This window comes from Vombatus ursinus, unplaced genomic scaffold (assembly GCF_900497805.2).
Source record: "Vombatus ursinus unplaced genomic scaffold, bare-nosed wombat genome assembly UNPS02012264.1, whole genome shotgun sequence".
Taxonomy (NCBI): Eukaryota; Metazoa; Chordata; class Mammalia; order Diprotodontia; family Vombatidae; genus Vombatus; species Vombatus ursinus.
In genome coordinates, this window is record NW_020952042.1 from 12,280 (window position 1) to 23,743 (window position 11,464).

Here is an 11,464-nt window from a genome sequence, read left to right on the forward strand (position 1 = left end):
ATTTTCTTCTCAAATATCAACATAGCTGCCTTTTCCAGGCTGTTCCATGGTTAGCAGAGAGGAGTCATGGGTTCTGGGTCCCCAAATGCATTGAATGCCTCAATCTCCCCCAATCTAGACTCTAGAGGGTCTTGGACCCTCACTGCCACCCTTCTTGGGAATTAAAATGACCTTGCGACCTCTATCTATCTGAAGGAGATGTACAAGAAGTTTTTGAAGTCTGGATCAACTCAGACTCAGTTGATCAACACTGGACCCAGACAGATCAGGAAAACTTCTGGAGGGGTTTTCAAAGACTCTCACTGACTAGTGTCTATCCTGTGTGGCTCATGCCTTACTGTCAGCTGTAGGACTCCCATTGCTGACTTCTGCTAACTTTCCCCACTCTGGGGCTCTATGCTCCTTGGTTAGTACACGATCCTGAGTCTACCCTGACTCATCTTAGAAAGCTACTAGATGCATTACTTTTATCACAGGTTTTCTGTGTCTCCAATTACTGGCTATAATACTCTAAGTGACCCTTTAGCACCACCTGCTGGTCAAATTTCGCTTCACCTGTGAGCAGGGCTAGACCCTAGACACCAGCAGCTTCCAACACCTTCACTCTAAATGCATCCATCAGACCTGGGTCTTCTGTGATCTGGGAAGCTAGGGTATCATGAGTGCCGAGAGCTCTGGTGAAAACAGTTCACTGCAAAGGGAAATAGAACAAAAAGAAGGAGGTAAGTGGCTTCCAAAAGAACAAAAAGAAGGAGGTAAGTGGCTTCCAACACAAGGTCTGTTGACTTTACAATTTTGCTGGGGGCTAGATCTGTTTAGCAAATTATTCTTCCCAATGGGAGAGTAGTCATTTCCACTTTTCAGATCTAATGGGATACGCAAATAACAGGTATCGATGCTTGTTTCTAAGAGAAACAACAGCTCTCATAGTATTCCTCTTGAGATAGAGGTGTCCCAGAGGCTATAGCACCTGTCCTCAAGACACTTACACTCTAAAACAAGTGTTCGTAAGTTAGCTTTGTGTCACGGACCCCTTGGGTAGTCTGGCGAAGCCTATAGATCCCTTCTCAGAATAATATGTTTAAGTGTATAAAATAAAATACATGAGATAATAATTGTAGAATGTATGGCACATAGTAAACCATGTAAATGTTAGCTGTATTATGATGATGATGATGGAAAAAGAAATCAATTTATAATTAATATTTATGCAACATTTTAACGTCTGAAAGTACTTTACAAATATTATCTCATTTGACCCTCACCATAATTCTGAGAGGTGGGTGCTATTATTATCCCCATTTTACAGATGAGAAAACTGAAGAATACAGAGGTTAAGTGACTTGCTCAGGATCACACAGCTACTAAGTATCTGAGGGCAGATTTGAACTCACATCTTCCTGATTCCAGGTCAGGCATTCTATCTGCTACGCCATCTAGCTGCCAATAAATTAGATTGAAATGATTTTTTTTTTTAAAGAAAAGTTTACAGACCTCTAAGTTAGGACTCTCTGCTCTGACAACATAGTCAGCATATATGTGCAGATATGTGTGTATGTGTATACACACACAGACACACAAAATATATGCAAAAAATACAAGACAGTCTAGAGAGAAGGCACTAGCAGCTGGAGGGATCAGTAAAGTCCTTATGTAAGAAGGAAGGAAATAAGTATTTATTAAGCACCTACTATGTATCAGGCACTGTGCTAAGCATGTTACAAATGTTACCTCATTTTATCCTCACCACAACCCTGGAAGGTAGGTTGCTATTATTATACCCATTTTATAGATGAAGAAACTGAGGCAAAGAAGCCAGCTAATAAGTGTCTGAGGCCAGATTTGAACTGAGGTCTTCCTAACACCAGGCCTTGTTGTTGTGTTCGTCCTTTGTTCTCAAAGAGGACCATGACATCTAGCTGCCTGCTGTAGGAGGTTGTGGGTGCTTGGCAAAAGGTATGGACCAGGGAGGAGGCGTCCTAGGAGATCCAATGAGGGCTCTTTAAATCCAAGCTAACTACAAGGCTGTCTGAAGCTGGTCTGAAGTCTGAGCTGTCCAGATGAAGCGGCAGCAGCCTCTGGCTACCTGATAGAGCAGTCACTCCTGGGAAGTGCTTGAGATAGCACCATTGACCCTTCAGCCCTGGCTCTGCCCCAGGACACTTCCTGGGGCCTTGGGAGAAAGTGTCTCGACCCTACTCCATGACTTTCTTGTGCCTGGATCAGTCTACCTGGCCCACCAGGCCAAGGACGGCCTGACCTTGTAATGTTCATCACCACCGACACTTAAATGATGCTTTCAATGTTGCAAAGCTCTTTGTATCCATGGTATCATTTGATTCTCGTAACAGCCTTGTGAGGCAAAAGCTACAGATATTATTATCCCCATTTTACAGGTGGGGAAACTGAGGCACAGGACTTTAAGTGACTTGCCTGTGGTCACACAGCTGATGTGAAATGCAAGATTCAAGCTTAGGGGTTTGCTGACTCCACCCCCAGCCCCTCTCCGTCCACTATAATACGTTGTCTCTCATATGTCACTGAGTATCATAATTAGTTATCTTTGTGTGTAGCATCTGGGGCTCTCAAACTTTGTAACGTTTGGGGTCAAATGGTTCTGACACAGGGTCATAGATTCAGAACCTAAAGGTCTTGAAAAACTTGTAAATTCTAGATTTAGACCCTAAACCTTGAAAGCCACCTAGTTTAACCTTTTGATTTTAAAGATGAGAAGAAACTGAGGCATTCACTTAGATGACATTCAGGATGACATGACTAGGCAGGATTTGAACCCAAGTTTACCTGCTGCCTTCATACTTCAGTCCCTCACGTCCTAGACAAGTGATCTGGAGACCATCTGACCCTTAGCAAGGCAGCTTGGTCTGATAGGCCAAAGCATAAATTAAGGCTTAGCTTGGGGGCTCAACCTGGAGTTGAGAATGAGTTGATGGCTTTTGAGGTTAAAGGATGAGATCACCCAGAAATCCCACAACTCTATAAAATGTTTGTGTCACATCAATGGTAATCTTTCTAAGATTACTCAAGAGCAGGGTCTTGGGTCTGGAACTATGATTACCCAAGACAATAAGTGGTCAGTAAACATTTATTAAGCACCTACTATGTGCCAGGCACAGTGCTAAATGCTGGGGATACAAAAAAAGACAAAAGACAGTTCCTGCCCTTGAAAAAAAATCACAATTTAATGGAGAAGACAACATACAAACAGCTATGTATAAGCAAGCTATATATAAGATAAATAGGAAATAATAGGGTAGAAAACACTAGAATTAAGAGGGCTTGGGAAAGGCTTCCTGTAGAAGTTTCTTGGTGCTTATTAAAGGCTGCCCTTGAGTCTATGCTGACCCGGGCATAGGACTAAACTTCCAGGATGAAAGGAGTGAACCTAGAAATTCTCTCTCTCTCTCTCTCTCCCCACATTTCAAAAGGATATAAATTTAGCAGGAGACAATGTCAACCAATTATTTTTAAGCCATGTGATAACTTCTAAAGCCGGGTCTAAAGTAGCAGGCAGAGCGGCATCCACCAAATGGGAGGTCAGTGAAGTCACAGGGGGCATGGTGAATCCCAGAACTCTTTGGATTTTCTGCTCCCAGCTGGCAAAGGCTGGAAGCAGCAGACAGATGTGTCTGCTTGTAAGATGTTGGCTCATTCTTTCAAATGTAAAGGTAAGAAATGTAAGATGTGATAGAGAATAGAAGGGGAAGATCTAAGGAAGCCCATTCAAAAGAGCGAGAGCAAAAATGACGCCTATTCCCCCATTGTGAGATCTTCTGATAGACGACATTGTCTTCTGGGAAGCTATCTTGTCTTGTCTCGAGCTATATTAAACCAAAATATAATTACCATCATTTTTAACAATATCTCTTTGTAACACTCAAAGTACGTGGCATGAAGAGATGGCATTCCACAGATAGGAAGCTATATTAACAAGCAAAAGAAGAGGTGGAAGAAAAGGAAAATGAAAACAGGAGAGAGGACTCAAGCAAAAGACATGAAAGTCTTCGCTGACCCTTCCTGCAACTCCCTTCCCTCCTCAAATCAAGGTTATTATGAAAGAAGAAACTTTTCGAGGACAAACTTTGACAGAGGAATGAAAAGATGCCGTCAAGCCTTGGGTGGATGCTGATGGCTTCATTTCTTCCATCGGTCAGCTGAATCAGATTAAGGACGTGGGTGAATAACTCAACCTCCACCCCACCCTCCCCAATTTAATGAAACTATTAGGGCTACTGGACACTGTGCTAGGCACTGGGGCTTCAGAGACAAGAATGAAACAAACACTTACCCTCAAGGAGTTTACCAAATGTTATGGGATGGAGTGTGTGTGTATGTGTGTGTGAGTGTGTGTGTGTGTGTGTGTGTGTGTGTGTGTTGGTTATGACCTATAACACAGATAAATAAATACAAGGGAATTTGAAGAGGGACAGAATTCTGACAACTTGGAGAAGGGAATGAGGAAGAGCCTTGTGTAAGAGGTGGCATTTCAGGCATGTGAGACCTTGCCATGCGAAGGCAGAGATGGTAAGAGATAGAATGCGGGGTACGTGGGACTATTATCAGGCCAAATGGACTGGAATAAAAGTGAGCGAAGGGAACAGTATGAACTGACGGATGGTTAATAAGACAGGTTGAGAAACTTGTACTGTATCATGAAACAATAGGAAGCTACTGTAGATTTGTAAATGTCCTTGTGTGGGTGATGAGTGCTGTTGGTGGTTGACTTGGTCAGAACTGTATTTTAAGAAAATCAATTTGTCAACTGTGTGGTAGAGTGTGAGTTGGAGAAGGAAGAATCTGGAAGCAGAGACACTAGTCACAAGGCTGTTGCAGTAGTCCAAAAGGGAGATGATGAAAATCTGAACTAGAGGAGAGGTTGTATGAGTGTAGATATGGGGAGTGTTAGGAGAACTTTTGTGGAAGTAGAATTGACAGGATTTGGCAATTGATCAAATGTGGGGTATGGGGATGAGGAAGAGAGAAGAGTCAAGATTGTGAATCTGGGTGACTGGAAGGATGGTGGCCCCCTCAACAGAAACAGAAAGTTTGGAGGAGGAATGAATTTGGGGGGGCGAAGTAGAATGGCTCTTGAGATGCCTGTCCAGGTAGGTGGATGTTCAGTGGACAGTTGGTAATGTGGTACTGCAGTGTAGGGGAGAAATTAAGCTTGCGCATGTAGACTTGTGAATCATTTGCATGGGGATGACATTTCAATCCATGGGAGCCAATGGGATCCCCAAAGGAGATAGTATAAAGCAGGAGTTCTTGACCTTTTTTGAACCAGAGATGCCTTGGCCAGCCTGGTGAAGTCTATGGACTGTCTCTCAAAATAATGTCTTTCAATGTTTAGAATACATAAAATTAACAAGGCAATCAATTGTACTGAAATGCTATTATCATGATATTTTAAAAAAAGAGTTCATGAACCCCAGGTTAGGAATCCCTAGTCAAGTTGATGAGCATTTATTAAGTACTTATTATGTGTTAGGCATGTGCCAAGCACTGGGGAAATGAAGAAAGCCAAAAAAATAGTCTCTGTTCTCAAGGAACTCACAGTCCAATGGGGTAGACCATAGGCAACTATATACAAAAGAAGAAAAGAGGGCTTTGTACAAAAAAAGAAAAGAGGACTTCAGTCCACATAGCTAAGAACTACATTGTTAGTGATGGGAATGGGGTGATGCCCCAGCAATGAAGACTGGCCAGACAAGTAGATGGAGACATGTGAGAGTGTAGTGCCATGGAAACCAAAGAAGGAGTACTGGAAGACACACACACACACACACACACACACACACACACACACACACCCCAAGCAAAATAAAAGATCTCCTATCTTCCATGCTTGTATCCAACTAAACACTGACTGCTATTTCTCCATTCACTGTGACAGAGAGACAGAGAGAGACAGAAAAAAGAGAGAGAAGAGGAAGAAAGAAGAGGAGAGATGGAGAAGAAAGGAGGGAGGGAAGAAGGGAATGAGAGAAAGAGAAGAGCAAGGAGAGAGAGAGAGAGAGAGAGAGAGAGAGAGAGAGAGAGAGAGAGAGAGAGAGAGGAAGAGAGAACAGAAGAGGGAGAAGGAGAGGAAAGAAGAGGAGGGATGGGGAAGAAAGGAAGGAGGGAAAAAGGAAATGAGGAGAAAGAACAGCAAGGGGGAGAGAGAGAGGAAGAGAGAGAGGGAAAGAGAGAACAAAAGAGGGAGGAGAGGAAAGAAGAGGAGGAATGGGGAAGAAAGGAGGGAGGGAAAAAGGGAGTGAGGGGGAGAGGAGGAAGAGAAGAGCAAGAGAGAGAAAGAGAAAGAGAAAGAGAAAAGCTGGCCACAGTGATACTAACTTGCAAAGAAAATTACAGAAATCAGGGTAGCTCTGAAGACATTGAATAAAGGACACAATTATTTAAAAGAAGGCTTTATTCAGATTGTTTCTACAAAGGTTTCTCGGGCTGGTGCAGCCTATCTCTGCCATCCCTGTCTGGATGCCTTATTGGCAACCCAGACCCAATATGGCCCCGGTCATGCTTACTGCTTCTCCCTCTTAGCCAGTGACTGAGCTGCCTATGACTAAAATTTGTTATCCTGGGTTCTTCTCTCACCTTCATCTCCCTTCTTTACACCACTGCAGAGCAGCACTATCTGAAATTTCTAAAGAGCTCATTCAGTCTGGCCAAAGTGCTGTATGTACCTGATTTCAGTGGGTTCTCTCCAAAACCTTGAGGTAGCTACTATGAGCATCAATAATAATGCTACCATTTACATAACACTTTGTGGTTTGCAAAGCATTTAATGTATATGATCTGGTTTGATCCTCTCATTACCTCTAGAGGTAGGTGCTGTTATCATTCCCATTTCACAAAATGAGAAAACTGAGGCTCAGCAAGCGACCTTAAGTGACTCTCCAGGGTCAAACAGCTGATGTGTCTGAGGTTGGATTCAATCCTAGCAGTAAATCTGATCATAAAATTAGCCCTCTACTCCTTGGCCCCTTGGCCTCTTATTTTACAGGTGAGGAAGTCAAGGATCTTTGACCTTAAGTGACTGGCCCATAGTTCATCCAGGACTGAAGAATCATTTAGATTCATGTGATCAGTAAGAGAATGGGAAGACAGGTTGAATCCAATCATAGCGCTTGACTCCCACACAGCCACTCCTACCCTTACTTCCCCCTCTATCTCCTGTGCAGACTCTTAAATTTCCCCCTTCTGAGTCCCCCTTCAGAATCAACTCTTTATTTATAACTGCTACCCACAGAACCTCTGGGAACATCCTGCCACCACCTTCTGGCATCCAGCTTACCAGCCCTGCACTGGGGGACAGATACTGGTGAGTATGAGTCCTGTTTCCCCCTTTTTCATTTTGGGCAGGATAGAACGAGTCACGCAATATGAGCCAGTATGGATGGATTGTATTGTGGATCCCATATCTCATTTCTTTAACTTTCTGCCCATCTTCCAAACAACTTATGGTGTGCTCAACATCATTCTTCTGGGCATTCGGACTTTCAAAACCTCAGTGTTATCTTCAGCTCTTCACTTTCTCTCATCCCACATCCAATTATTCAATCGATTACCAAATCTTGTCAGTTTTACCTCTATTTCTCAGTTTGTTCCCTTCTTTTAAAAATAAGTTGTCAATGATGTCTTTTGTTTTTATACATCATTATAGTTTTCCTCAGTATCTCTCCACCTTCCAGAGGACCGTCCCATATAACAAATGGTAAAGACAAAATAAAAAAAGAAAGAGGAAAAATAATCAGCATAATGGATCAATCCATTGAAAAAGTCTGAAAATGTGTAATGTGTAACACCTGTGGACCTCCTACTTCCATGAAGTAGTGGGTTGGGGATATTTTCTGATTTTTTTCTTTTAAGTCATGTTGGATATTTAGGCTTTTGTTGCATTCACTTTTGATTTTTTGAGAGTATGATGGTTCTTTCCATTCATATTGCTGTAGGCAACATGTATATAATTTTCTTGACTCTGCTTACTTCACTCAGCATCGGTTTATATAGATCTTTCTATGCCTTTCCATGTTCATCATATACATTATTTCTTACAGCATAGTAATATTCCTTTACATTTATGTACCACAATACATTTAGTCATTTCCCAACTGATGAATATCTATTTTGTTTCCAATTCTTTGCTATCACAAAAAGTGCTGCCATAAATATTTCGGTGTATATGATGACTTTTTTTATCAATGGCTTCCTTGGAGTGTGAGCCCAGGAATGAAATCTCTGGGTCAAAGGTATAAATATTACTGAGTTTGAATAATTTTAAATTGCTTTCCAAAATGGTTACACCAATTCACAAATCGACCAACAATGCCTATCATCTTACAACCCCTATAACATTGATTGTGGCTGTTTTTGTCATCTTTACCAATTTTCAGAGTGTAAAAGTGAAACTTTAACGTTGTTTTGATTTGTATTTCTCTTATTATTAGTGATTTGGAGCATTCTTTCATGTGTTTTCTAATACTTTTAGCTCTTCTTTTGAGAAATGTTTATTCATATCTTTTGGCCACTTAACTATTAGAAAACAGTTATTAGTCACACACATATTTGTTAATTGTTTTTATATCTTGGATACTAAACCTTTATTAGAGAAATTTGATTCAAATTTTTTCCTCCCAATTTGACCACTTCCCTTTTTATTCTAGGTACATTAATTTTGTCTGTGCTTTTCAGTTTCACATGATCAAAGTTACTTACCTTATCTTTTATAATTATCTTTGTTCCTTATTTAGTTAAAAATACATCTCCTACCCATAATTGTGAGAGATATGTTAGTTGCTTATCATCTAATTTTTTATAGTATGGGCTTTAATATTAAGATCATGTATCTATTCGGTGATTTACTTTTTTTTTTTCCCCAAACTTTTTTTTTTGGCTAGACAATGGGGTTAAGTGATCTGCCCAAGGTCACATAGTTAGTGTTATGTGTCTGAGGCTGGATTTGAACTCAGGTCCTCCTGACTCTAGGGCCGGTGCTCTATCCACTGCACCACCTAGCCGCCCCTGGTGATTTTCTTAAAGCACAAGGCTGACCATGTTGCTCTAATCACTACCCTATAGGGGCAGTCATGAGTTAAAATTAGGTAACATCTGTAAAGCACTTAGTAAACTTTAGTGAAATAAAAATGTTAGCTATTATTATTATTATCATTATTATCATCATTCCCTTTCATTTTTTCACATTTAATATAGACAGAAACTTAACCACCAACCACAAAATTGCCTTTGGAGGATGTGTTAAAAATATTAAGATGAGTAGATTTAACCTTTCTAACTTATAAAATAAAATACATTGCAATATAATAAATATTTTTATTTCTATATATTCTCTGCATACTATATGTAGATTTTTAAAAGAAGTTTCCTCTCTGAGGCTGAGGCAAATAAGGGAAGGAAATAGAATGCTACCAACACCTGAGTAGAAAGTGAAAGAAAAAGGCTTCGAATGGAGAATTCATGGCTATGGAAACATTGGAGAAAGGTGAGACAGATGTAGCTCTTTGTCCTTCTTTGATCACAGGGGCAAGCTTTCCTGCTGACTCTTTCCTTTGGCCCATTTGGGAACCTGGCCTTATGGGTTAGGGACGTCACTTATCAGAGATGCCAGAGCAGGGACAAAAGTCTTTGAGTTCTGGTAAAATAAAAGAGGCAAGATTCTCCATAATTAACTAATTTATTCAAGTGCCATCACATCAACCATGCCCTGGAAATTAGGCTTAGAGGGGCAGCAAGAAAAATGGCATCCCAAACAAAATTTCCACTGAGGCTATTGAATTAGCCAAATTCTATTCTTTGAGTTGCCATCAACTCTCTGTAAACACTTCTTTCTGTGTGGGAGACTCTTTGCCCACTCCAAGAAGCACAGGTAAGCCATGAAGGCTGTGTTGGACTCTCACAGTATAAGGCGCTACTGTCCCATAGCTGGTGCTTCTGGATAGTGACTGCTGTCATCCTAAACTTGGAGCCTGGCCTTTATAAATGCCCCTCCCCCGTGCCACCCTACTCCCTCAGTTCTCACCACCACCCTACTCCCTTAGACATTTACCAGGGGACTGTCTTCTAAATAGCCAGTGGTCATTTTCAGTTCCTCTAGAAATTTCCGCAGGGCCTGTATCTCCCTGTCCAGTTCGTAGCATCGGATCTTGGCCACATTCTCATACACTCGGATCTGGTTGGCCACCTTTGATTCTTCTGCCTGATTCAATACCCGGGCCAGCCTCAAGGATGGTGTGTCATCCACTCTGGTGATAAGTAGTGGCTTGACTCTTACTTGGTTCATGCTGGCCAGTACCTTCAAGAACCCTTACTTGGGAACAAGTCACAGGCTCTTCAACCCTCTAGGTTCTGGGACTGTCTGGCTGTGGGAACTGGTGACCTCAGTAGTCTTTACTATTAGGGCTAGGTTATTGATTAACTGTTTCTGGCAGACTTGAGTGCTCATACAACTCCCCTTCTAGCCGGCCTAGAAAACAACCACTTGGATTTTTAACTCTAGATTTGAAAACAGATTTTTCAATTAGAAAGTAATTAAGGGAGAACTGGAGCGTGTCTCTCAATGTCCAATGAGGAAGTCTAAGAGAAGTTTCACTCCTCAGAGAAATCAGAGGTCCCTTGTCCCAAGCTCAGGCTCCTCTTGTGGAGATCCAGGCAAAGGCTGGCCAAGTCAACTGTGGTGATGAAGACTAAAAGTCAAGGGACTTTTCCTCCTCAACTGTTTAGTGCTGGAAAGTAGGAGACCTGGTCTGAAAGGTCTCACTCTCATTTGTCTCCCAATGTCCTATTGGAGAAGGCTCAGAACATCTCTGTAATCCTAGGACTTCCTCAACCCACACCCAAACACACACTTAGAAATAGTCCTGAGGAGAAAGGAACCTTCCTTGACCCAGTGCCTCCTGGAGCCTAGTACCTTGAGGATTAGAATCCTGGAACTATGGAATCATGTGACCATGGAAGCAGAGAATCACAGAATCTTATAACCCTTAGAGACCACCAATACAGCTCTGTTTCTCAAGCTATGGGCAGCTAGGTAGTATAGGGGCTAGAGCGCCGGGCTTGGAGTTGGGAAAACTGACCTTCCTGAGTTCAAATCTGGCCTTAGACACTTATTAGCTGTGTGATTTTGGGCAAGTCACTTAACCCTGTTTACCTCAGTTTCCTCATCTGTAATATGAATTGGAGAAGGAAATGACAAACCACTCCAGTATCTCTGCCAAGAAAACCCCAAATGTAGTCATGAAGAGTCAGACACAATTGAAAAACGACAACAAAAATAAAAAAATATAATATAGTCAAAATTATCCTTGGAAACACTTTTAAATTGCCTATAAAATACAGTTGGGTAGTTGCCATTCCCTTAGTAGATCTCTATTCCCAAGTGCTTCTCACAGTGTAAGTGTGTTATCTCAGGGAGAAACAGTGGGAGCCAGAAAAG